Source organism: Biomphalaria glabrata, chromosome 11 (assembly GCF_947242115.1).
Source record: "Biomphalaria glabrata chromosome 11, xgBioGlab47.1, whole genome shotgun sequence".
Taxonomy (NCBI): Eukaryota; Metazoa; Mollusca; class Gastropoda; family Planorbidae; genus Biomphalaria; species Biomphalaria glabrata.
In genome coordinates, this window is record NC_074721.1 from 16,248,939 (window position 1) to 16,261,737 (window position 12,799).

Here is a 12,799-nt window from a genome sequence, read left to right on the forward strand (position 1 = left end):
AAGGCTTCAAAAGGGATGGACTTAAAAAAAAAGAGTAGAAGCAATGTTAATAGGAGATCTTATTAAGTCTAACACCTTGCTGGAAACCACCAACTAGATCCCGTTTAAAAATTATTCTTTCCATAATGGAAGATGTATAGTTCATAACTTACTGTGTTCCTATGCCCAACGGTCAACGAAGGTGCCATATGGCCAGCTCAACGATCACCCTCCTTTGCTTTGCCAACGCGTGTCATGTACTCATTTGTTATCAGTCGACTCAGGGGTGTCCTTAAACAAACTCCACCGGCTTTCAAACTCAAGAACTCATGGTTAAGAGCCAAGCGCATTTTTTTTTTCTAAAGTTGTTACATATTTACTGTAAAGTTCAGAAGGGTATGTTGCTCTAACCATAACTTCTGCCGCTTATTCAAAACTTGGGAAGTTCTTCCTTTCAAATAAATCTAAAGGATACTTTTTTTAGACAAATAAAAATATTATAAATTAAAAGCAAGGGGAGATTATTGTTTCAAACTAGAAACTAACATTTTCTTATTGATTCAGATTGACACACTAGTCCAAATCAGAATACACAACTATAGCATTATTTAAATCTATAAATGTTATAAATATTTTAGTTATCTCTCAGAGTACTGACAATATTCAGGACTATCAAGTGTAGACGCTAATGTAGTGGGCTATCTACTTGTATTTGAGTAAAATACAAAACATAAACAGGCTTGGAGAGGTCCTGATATTTTACAATGCACACACAATTGATAAACCAAATTAAATTTTGTAACCTTTTTGGATGCCATACATATGTTGGGGTGATCGCGTGCTAAGAGTCATTTATAAATCATCCCTATTCTAAAGACAATCAAAGTTTTGGCATTTATTTAACTACATTAGTTAACTACATCATTTTCTGAATCTAATTCAAAATTTGCATTTTTTTTTCTTGTCTAAAGTGGCGATGATTGCCCATTTCTTACAAATTGAGAGTGTCCATTAGGGTCCCGTTCAATTAGACAAGGCTTATGCATGAGAGATCTAAGCCACTTTTGTCGGGAATAAGGTTAGCTGCATAAACTGGATATATAACGCAGACGAACAGCTCTGAATCTAGTTATACATAACACTATTGGTGATTTTCAAACATGGCGGCATGATGGAGACAAACCAATAAATAGCAAGCGCATTGGTATATCCGGTGTACAGAATACGGATATATTGTTCAACGAAATATTTTGAACAAACTGTACGATATAGATTTAAGCTTTTGTGCACTTTTCTGCACTATAGAATTAATTTTCTAAGCTTCGGGCCTCTCTTTAATGTACACCTCAGAACGGCACCAAAGTAACCCGGACCAGTTTCACCACCCGTTGCTGGCGTAGCTCATTCCACTAACAAGACGAACGGTTGATTCAACCGAGACGCCGTCGAGAGACTGGAATTCTCGGGCAAAATTGTTGTTAAAAAAAAGTAAATTACCCATTTTCAGACCTTGCTATCTATAAGGCAGGGTAGATGATGTAAAGGTCATCTATTTCTTTGACCAACGGTTAGAGTCTCATGAGGTCAGCACAATGACCAACCGCCTTTACTTTACCCAACTAATGTCACGTACCCATTAGAGTTGGTTGGACTCAGGGACGTCCCGAAAATAAAAATCCCAGTCTTTATCTTGATTTGAACCTGGGACCTCTCGGTTTCGAAGCCAGGCGTTTTACCACTTGGACATAGACTTACACCAAGTATATGTCGAGTCCTCACAGAGAGGAAGACCGTACCCCCTCAGTTCACACTCTATTGAAATAGAGCACACACTAAAAGCGAAGCCTTAATCATTTTAAGCATCGTTCATCATTCTACTAACAAAAGGCTGCGATCTCTTCCCCATCATACAGTAACAATAAAATGATCTAAATTGACAGCCACTTTTATACTAGACATTTGGGACTCCGAGACTCACAGCTTCACGCCATGAGGAGCGATCGAGAGCTAGTGCTTCTCAGCCGTGAATGTCGATATCGCATTCCTTGAAGGAGCTCTTGAGAGTGTCTTTATAGCGCTTGTATTGGCCTCCTTGGGAGCACTTTCCTGCACATAACTCCCCGTACAGAGCTGTGAGTCTCGGAGTCTCAAGATTTGAAGCAAGAAGAATGACCAGGGCGAAAGTGCGCCGAACCAACAAAAAGTTGAGAGAAGAAGCAGGTCTATCTGTAACTGACCTAACCCACCCATGCCACGTAAGCGGCCGGATTTTCAAAGCGAGGTTTGGACTTTACAGCCATCTTCGAGTCCATAGGAAATGAGAAATGAGCTCATCTTCGACCACGAAAGAGGAGCTATATATATATATATATATATATATATATATATATATATATTTATATATAGACATTTGGGGGTAAAAGCAGGAGGCGCAGCTATTTCGGCGAAGCCGTTTTAACGCTGGGTAATTGGCGCTAAACGTCTTTATCACATTATAGATGTGTATTTTATTAAGCGCTTAAAAGGAATGATAAATATTTATGTTTTGTGTGTGTCTTTATGCTCTATCGTGATTGTTATGTCAACAACAAACGTTATTTTAGTCCGTGTCTTATGGGGTTTAGGTTCGTTCTGTTATTATTGTTATATCACTATTATTGCAATGTGTTTGTGCAGGGGCTCACAGAGTTCGAACCCGGGACTATCGAAACGAGCTATCCCTAGTTCGCAACAAGCGTTCATGAACTAGACAAAATTATTGAATGTGTACTATAGATACTAGAAATACTATAGTATAGTGACAAGTCAATGTGGAGTATACAAAGATTTGCGTTTAATAAATTATCGTGGGAAACTTTCACTAAAAAAAACCAACAACAAACGGTGGCCTCGTGAAGTCGTACAATTTGCACACCTTAGCCCCTTAGGCCTCTGGGGGGCCTCAATGCACAACCGTAAGTCGGGGCCAGAATGAATGCACCTTTTAATGTTTGAGATACGATTTGAACTTGATTTTGCCCTATGTTTGTCAGTTATTCAAATGACTTAATTCAGGCAGTGAATGGTGGTGTACTAGCACACAAGGGGAATGAACAATGCTGTGTATAAAGTCACAATGGCGAGTGGATAATCTATTCTTGGCATGACTGCCACTTACCTAAATATCAGCAAGATCTAGATCTACTAGCCTGTGAAAAACTGCTTTTCTTTAAGCCTGACTATACGTTGCTATTTACAAGCTATACTGAATACATGTGACATTATTCAAAGTTTTCAATATAGCTAGCAACTTTTTTTTTTAATGACTGTAGATTATTCTTACATTTATCGTGGCTTTCCACGTCCACCGCCGCCCTTTCTTTACTATTCAAAGATATATGAACAATATTTTTTTAGCGGCCCTCGAAAGTGGACAAGACACTGTTAGTTTTTGTGGAATGTCTGTCAGTCTGTCCGTCCGTCACGTTTAGATCTCGTAAACTAGAAAAGAGTGAAAATCCGACATCATACTATTTTAGACCATTCAAAGTTCTGATGCAACTGCTACTTTTTTCTTTTCTTTAAGCGACATCTCGAATTTTTAAAATCACTTATGCAAGCAGTTTTTTTCATAAAAATACACCACTTTTACAACTATTCGCTATTAATAGTAATAAACACTGGAGGCTCCTTAGTAACGAAGATGGCAATTTACCATATCTTCAATACATTTATGCAAACGTTTTTATATTTATTGCCAATTTTTTTACATTTATATTGCTAAGTTAAGTAAGTTCTGTTATACTAACTACTACATTTACACAAAAAAATCTATTTAGTATGCATATAAGTTGGACATAATTTAAAACAACAATTAATAAGTAGTTTTTCATATTATCGCATGAACTACAGCATGGCCACAGTAGATAATAGAAAACTAAACAAAAGGAAATTATTTTTTTTTAAGAATATGTTTTTTTACTTGATGAATAATACATTGTCCCTTTACAAAACAATTAGAGCAATTATATATTCATTATGAGACATTAGTTAGGCCAGGTTCACATCTAACTTCACCTTCACTTTCACCTATCCTTCGTTCCGTGGACCGCTGGGGCATTACACAAGATCTGTCAACCTTCTTTCTCCATTCTTCTCTGTCATTTGCCTTTGATAGAATTTCATTCTGATGTTCTTTCTGAAAATATTGAAACCTGCCTTTTTACCAGCCTGGGTGGACCACTTCGGGGGCCGATTTTGAGTTTGTGTCTCCACACAAACTGTCTTTGTAACCTTGTTTTCTCTCAGGCTTAGCTTTGTATTGAGACCTTAATCCCTAGAGCGCATTCTGTTTCACTTGTGATTACTGATATCATGTCGCTTACTTTAACCAATTTCTCTTACACTCTTTCTCTGAGCCTCTTCTTGCTAATTTTTTCTTAGTATCTTCTTACTCTATTCTCTTAGTCTCTTCTAGTATGCTCGATTTTCTTAGTACAAAGTGCCGAGCTTCTCATGAATAATTTTTTTCCCGATAATAAATATACATTATCTAAATATTTGTGCTGGAAAATCATTGATAGTGAAAATAAGGATCCGATAACAGCCTGATCTTTGTAATCTTATGCAAAAAAATAAATAAAATAAATTGTTCTAATATGTGAAATCCTTCAAACCGCTTTAGTGTTGAGTCCCTATTATTTTTATATATTATAGAAAAAGTATCCCTTTCAGACCTTGTGATTTATGGGGCAGATGATGTGAAGCCCACGGTTTACAAGGGCTTTATGTGGCCAACACAACGACCAACCACCTTTACTTTCAACCAAATAAGTCAAGCATCTATTGGGTGGACTCAGAGGCGCCTAACAAATCCTGAAATAAAAAATCGTGGTTTTCACCTGGTTTTAAAACCGAGACCCATCTGTTCGGAAGCCAAGGGCTTTACCACTCGACCACTTTCCTCTCATTATATATTAATGTCTAAAAGAAAAAAGCAAAGAGATTTGCGCTACTTTGTTTCTTTATTCACTTTCCATTTAATAAACCAGTATAATGGTTTTTTTTAATTTTATACTGGGCTATCAAAGCAAATTGACGATTTATTTATAATCATATGTCGAAATGACATAAAACATCGAGTTGACATTGTCATGTGCTCGTAGACATGTTTTCAACTATTTCTACTTCTGTTGTTTTCCCTCTCTGCATATCTCTCTCTCTCTCTCTCTCTCTGTCTCTCACTATTTCACTATACTACTGAGTGACTTCAGATCCAGACGTCTGTAAAAGCGAGTATTGACATTGATCTAGTACGTCAAGTGCACAGAACTCGTACTCGAGATCATGTTCGACGTGCCTTCCTTATGGGCTCCTTGTTATGAGTTGCCATTCCTGTTTAGAGCAGGCACTGTATTGTTCTGCCCCAGTCTGTTGATCCAAACACTTCTGTTTTTTTTTTGTGTGTCCTCCCATTACCTTGTGTCTGGATGTTTTATTAGTCTTTTGTCTTCTGACGCCTGTGATAGCGGAGATGTTTAGTCCTGAGCTTTTAACTCAAATCTAAATTAAAACGGTTGTTTTCCTATTTTTAGAATTCGGCACAGTTTCTGAACCTTAAGAGAAATTGTCCTGGGAAATGGAATGTGAACCTAAACAAAAAAAATAACTCTTGACAAACGTCGAAACACACGCACACACAAACACGCATCATGCAGTCATACAAACACGCACAATTACACAAACACGCACATACAAACAAACACGCACACAAACACGCAAATACAAACATAAAGACGCATATACACACACAAACACGCACACTCACAAACACGCACCTACACAAACAAACACACAAACACACACATAAACACGCAATACACATACTAACACACTAATAGTAGCACGGAGTTTAGCACAATAGGCCTATGTATACATGGGAAACTCGTGACACGTGATTACAAGTGACCTCGTTTTAACCCAGTGTTGCCCCGAGTTTTTCTCCTAAGGGCCATATGAATGTTCAACACGCGGGTCACGGGGGCCCATCAACTCAAACGCTCAATGTTGCCAAGTCTCTGCAGGTTCATCATGCACTGTCTGAGGGGCCGCATAGCACCACGTCATTGGCTGGATATGGCTCACGGGCCCTAGTTTGGACATCGTTAATTTATTCGTACCTGTTAGACTTCTAACTATTACACGAAAAGGAATTTGTGGGCGAGATAGTTGGCGCGTAGTGGGACTTAGCGGTGGCGAGTGAAAAAATTGCCCCAGGCCCCGGGCCTTAAGGAGGCCACGTGCTAAATACAATATTTTGTCACCGTCCGCCCATCTTACAAATAATCGTGGTATGACTGTAACGGCATTCGTCCAGAGCTCCGAGCATTGCTAAGTTTTCTTCTGGCCGTGTGGCAATGATATTGAAAAGTGAATTTTGTTAAGGCAAAGATCTACAAATATCTCAAAGTATACCATAAATGATAAAAAAAAAAAACAACCTTATAACTCTAGAACTAAGTCTCTAGAACAGACGGTAATATCAGCTTTATTGATTTGCCCACTCCTGTAATTCAGGCACTAAGAGGAATGGGCGGGAGGGGGGGGGACCCAACGCTAATACGATTAAAGCCTAACTGCAATCATTCAGAACACAATACACACAGGACGGATTCAATGTGTCACTTTGATACGCGTGGAACTACTTGAATCTAGTCAGTGTCACAAATGGATCTCGTTTTGATAATCAGGCCAACACCTCATGTTATCTGTTACTCAGTTTCAGCAGATCAAAATGAACAATACTGTAAATCTTTTATAATTTGAATGAAATTATTTTTTTTTCTTCACATTTTTAATTAACTTTTTTTTAAAGGTTAGAAAATTCAGCATCACGGTGACCTGCTAACTATTGTAATAAAACACAAACTAAAACTCTATGGCTATATTACAAGGTCTTCCTTTAGGAAAAAGAAGAGGCAGACAGAGAAAGCGTTGGGAAGACAACATAAAAGAATGGACGGGCCTGTCATTTAAAGAGGTTCTATCCAAGGTAAAAGACAGGTATGGAGAAAGACGGTCGTCAGATCTTGCGTGGTGCCCCAACAATTCAACAGACTAATGGACAGGTGAAAGCGAAGAAAATTAAAAGAAAAGAGACTTGGCCACAATAATAATAATAAATAATAATGATAAAGTAACAAAGTAATAAAAGAAATAATCTATTTAATTTCACATTTCTTTATGACATTTTTCAGCACTTTAAATTCTGCAAACTTCATAACCCGTATCCTGGTCATCATGAAGGGGTGATCCAGAAGTGGAGGCATACACATTTTATACATACTTTTATAAACGGTTATAATGGCAATGTACTTTTATTACGACATTCATCAACCGAACTATTTTTTTTAGACTTCCATCTTTTTTCTTTGATGCTGAATAACAATTAGTGATTGGCTGGTCGAGTGTTATGCTCTTGGGACTGTCATCCCAATGGTTCCGGGTCGGATCTCGGTCAGCCGTCACACCCTACATCGCCCCCGTTCCCTGTGGTCCTACAAGAGGTTTGGCCTAGGAAGTAGAAATCTGTGTAACTAGTTCCGCTTTTTGGGGTATACGGATGATACGGTATGCAGAGCTAATAAAGCTATGTCCCTTTCAAGGTGTTTAGGTCTAATAGTGTTTACGCTCTGCTTAACACTGCGAAATAACATTTCTAAACACTTCTGTAGTCGTACACAATACTATCAATAGGATGGAAGTATCAAAACAACAGTCTTACCGATCATATATCATAATAAAAAAACAAATGGGCAACTAATGAACGGTAATAAAGAGACGATTATAGAGACGAGTATCTACCACTTTTGTACTTGTCGACACGGACGTTTCTGTTGCGCATCTTGGACATGGCGTATTTCATCTATTTTTTTTTCAAAATCTCTTCCAATCTTCCTGTTTTAATTTTTCTCACGTTTTTCCTTAGGCTCATTTATATCACGGCGACATTTACCAATATCGCTTTCTCTTCTTTTTCTCAAATAATTGATTTTATCACTTTAAAAAATGTAGACCGGATTTAAAACAAAAAAATGTAAAAAAAAACAAAAATATAAAAAATCCTTTTCTTTTTTTAAAAAAAAAGCTTATCTAAAGGGCAAGAACTCCGCCCTTAAAACAATATCTATCAATAATGTATACGCTATTATATTATTATTATTAGATATTAAACAAAATAATTAATTGCCAATAGCTAATGGACTGATTAAGTATTTTTAACAATTGATTCATGTTTTCTTATGTCCGATGAATAATTGTTTAACTTGATCGGAGAATGCGTGAAGGAGAATTAGTGTTGACAATCAATTAAGGGGACTAAACCCAACACACTTAGCCACATATGGGAATACTGAAGGATTAGTTCCCTGGTTTGGGTTAATTGACTAAATGGTCAATTTTTTGTTTATTGATTCATATCTTGTCTTTGTCAATAAATAATTTTGCGAAGTTTATAATTGATCCGAGAATGGGTGTGGGAGAAATAACGTGTACACACTTTTACCAGACAGACAGACAGACAGACAAGATTTATAGAAAGAGGGGATAAATGTTCAAAATGTATCGTGAAAATTTTCGATAACGTCTCTAACAAATTAAGCTCGTGATGTAAATGAGCAGGCGATGAGAATGTGTACAGTGCAATGAGTCTACCTGTTAGAACAACGGTAGCTTATGACGAAAACAGGTAGCCGCAGATCTGGGCGAGGCCACATTCCCTGCATCTCCTTCTCACCCCCTTCTCTCTCGGTCCAGGACCAGAGGGCGGAAAGATAAAGTGGAGCACGACAGGTCACTGTGCTGGTGTCGTTAAGTCGCTTTCCTGCTGCGTGTTTCTTTTTTTATTTTTATTTTTTAATACCACAGGCCGCAGTGACATGAATCCGGATATTACTAGTCGACTTAATTTGACTTTTAAAGGGATTGGAGGAAGCCGCTAGCGGATCTTAGGGAAGAGGGGCTAGAAACCCTTTGTTGAGATTGATTGAAATGAAATACACAATATTATTCAACTTATTTGTAGATAATACAATTATATGCTTAGTATATTCATGTATCTTATATTTCGAATTTTCTTCCGTATAACTTGAGAAGAAAATGGTGGTAAACCAGGTGTATAACAGGAAATAAATTATGAATGGCCAGGGTGTGGGAGACAACCGCACTGTGTTTAGTGTAATTAGTTGAAAAATAACCATTTTATAAAAGCCTTAAATAATTTTGTTTTAAATTTCCGGTTAGATGGTTTTCCACTTTTTAAATACACATTTTTTAATTGTTAATATTTCAAGAACGTTCCTCACCCGTCTCATTGTTTGTTCCAGGGAGACACACTTCAATTCTAACATTCTACATGTACATCGTTATAGGGGGACACACTTCAATTCTAACATTCTACATGTACATTGTTATAGGGGGACACACTTCAATTCTAACATTCTACATGTACATCGTTATAGAGGGACACACTTCAATTCTAACATTCTACATGTACATCGTTATAGGGGGACACACTTCAATTCTAACATTCTACATGTACATCGTTATAGGGGGACACACTTCAATTCTAACATTCTACATGTACATCGTTATAGGGGGACACACTTCAATTCTAACATTCTACATGTATGTTTGGTATCTGGAAATGTTAACTTTGATTTATTTATTTAGAATACTCTTGCGATCAACTATAAATAAACAAAAGGTCTCTTAAGACGTTGAAAGATTATGAATGGGCCGTCAAAAACAAACCTTCAGTTTGTGTGTCGGGTAAACTCCTGGATTTCAGTTTCTAATCAGACAAAGGAATTAAGACTAGTGTTCTAGAAATGTAAGCCTTTTTACGTATTAATAATTTTGTTATTAACTTAAATTACAGTAGGGCAACAAAAATAACAAAAAATATTGGGGTCAGAAATGTTAGAAACATGTATGAAGCTCATGGCCTCCATTTTGGTTTCGACTTTCCACAAGTATCTGTCTTTTTTTTTGGGGGGTAGAAGTAATTGAGAAGGTAATTAAGATTCATACCATTTTGTTACCAAACTTTATTGGAAAATACATTACAATGACCTAATACATTACAATGACCTAATACATTACAATGACCTAATACATTACAATGACCTAATACATTACAGTGAAATAATACATTACAATGGCGTAATACATTACAATGACGTAATACATTACAATGACCTAATACATTACAATGACCTAATACATTACAATGACGTAATTCATTACAATGACCTAATACATTACAATGACGTAATACATTACAATGGCGTAATACATTACAATGACCTAATACATTACAATGACCTAATACATTACAATGACCTAATACATTGCAATGACCTAATACATTACAATGACCTAATACATTACAATGACGTAATTCATTACAATGACCTAATACATTACAATGACGTAATACATTACAATGGCGTAATACATTACAATGACCTAATACATTACAATGACCTAATACATTACAATGACCTAATACATTACAATGACCTAATACATTGCAATGACCTAATACATTACAATGACCTAATACATTACAATGACCTAATACATTACAACGACGAGTTATACTGCTAAACTGCTCTCACATAATGTTAGTTGAATTGAAAGCGGTAACGGAAAATAGGAAGGATTTAATGAAAGCTTGACATTCAGCAATCTCCAGCAGTAAATGTGTAACAAGAGCTTTAAAAAATAAATTTAGTTTAGACACAAAGATAACTCTTGGAAATTAAAACCACGGATGTCATGGGAAACAAACTGGTGATCAAAGGACAATAACAAGTACACATTTTTTTAAAATTTAAATCCACATCTAGGTATTTCAATGTAAATATTTATTTCACATCAAAATCAGTGACGACATTTAACCTATATCTGAAAAGTGGAACAACGGTCTCTCTCTCTCTCTATTGTATATATATATATATATATATATATATATATATATATATATATATATATATATATATATATATATATATATATATATATATATATATATATATATATATATATATAATCAATACCAAATTATTCCATCCAGGGCAGCGTGTTCAATGGGCCGAGGCCGGTCGCACTCTACTAGGACGCACCAAGCTAAGACTCTAAGTAGTTGAATGACAAAGAGAAAGGCCCCAGGCCTGACAAGACTTTTAACGTGTCTTTCAACAAGAGGTCACACCGTCACACTGTCTTGAGCGCAAGTACTTTTGGGATATTACCATTGATACATTCAAACTTACTTCACATTAAAAAGACTTGCCTTATGGGTGTTGCTGTGTTCATTTAATAAGCATACATTAACAAAGAGAAATCTACACACCTATAGAGATGTAAATGAACTCGGGTACTGTGGTCCTCAGTTCAAAAGTAGACCTGAAGCGCGAGACACATTTTTTAAAACTCTAATTATAATAATAGCAATAACAATAAATGACTTTGTTGGCTGAGATAAATAATTAATTCAGCTAATAAAAAAATGAAATAAAACTTAAAACTAACAATTAAAAACTGAAACAAAACTTACAACTAACAATTAATAGCAGCACAAAAAAAAATGATAATATGCAAGGAAGAAGTCCTATTTAGAAGTGATAAAGAAATGAATGGATACTAATGTAAAGCAAAAATCGACCAGTTCTCACCCAAAACTTCCCAAAGAATTATTCTATACCGACAAGATCCGTGAATATTTAGTTCTCTTCTGAACCGTGCACAACAGAAAGACACAGCATCTACTGAAAATTGGGACTAGCGAAACCTAGAATCCTGACCAAGCTCCTTCTAAAAGGTTACCCGTTTAGAACCAGCAATTTATGGGTCCAGATGATGTAAAACTCATCTGTTTCTATGGCCGAAACAATGACAAATCGCTTATACTTTACAAAACCTAAGTCAGGTTCCTCTTATACTCGAATCTTGAATTCTAAATTCGAATATTCGACAGCCCTTCGGAAGCCAAGAACGTGAACACTTAGCCATTACCACCCACATCTCCTTCAAGGCTTCATAATTTATAAAGGCCCGAACAAGATGCTGGACCCAAAACACCCCTTGTACTAGGAAAAACTGTATAGTTCATCTCAGATCTAGTTCTTAAACTAGTTATTTGAACCCTACAACATAATCATGAATCAGAGACGTGAAGGACGATAACTCAGACAGCACGTTTTGCTCTTGTCCCAATGCCAATACAATGAGACATTCATTCTAAAGGAAACAGGGTTTTCCCAATTTCATGCACGCTTGTGTTAAGTCAAACATTAAAAGTAGGCGTACACCATTCTATCAAGTGTATCCTAGGAAGGGTTTAAGACCGGCCCTGTCCTAAGATGTTTCTATCAAGTGTATCCTATGAAGGGTTTAAGACCGGCCCTGTCCTAAGATGTTTCTATCAAGAGAGCCACTTCCGTTGACTACGAATATTTACGATGGCGTGACGGAGCCACTTTAGTAGCTGACGGAAGTTACGATGATATTTCATTGTTTTTCTGACATGTACCTGGTGGGTAGCAACAGCTTTTAATTCTTTTTGTTAACTTAGAGCCAGGGAGAGGATTGTAGTTTGGGTGTGCAGTTTAAAAGGCTCCTTTTTTTTTGGGCTCAACTGGATATAGAATTAAACTTGATTTACTTCCAAACCTAGTGGATGAATAATTGAGTAAAAGTTTGATAGAATAATTGCAGGGTAGTTTCACTTTCACCGTTTCAAAGATGAGCAACAAATTGAAAAAAAAAATACTTTAAA

The 12,799-nt window shown here is 36.4% G+C and overlaps 1 protein-coding gene across 3 annotated transcripts in view; it reads right to left on the minus strand.

The window, feature by feature from the left end:
- The window catches only part of LOC106065209 (carbohydrate sulfotransferase 11-like), an 84,682-nt gene that overhangs the window by 40,307 nt on the left and 31,576 nt on the right, over positions 1-12,799 (minus strand). The window lies entirely within an intron of this gene.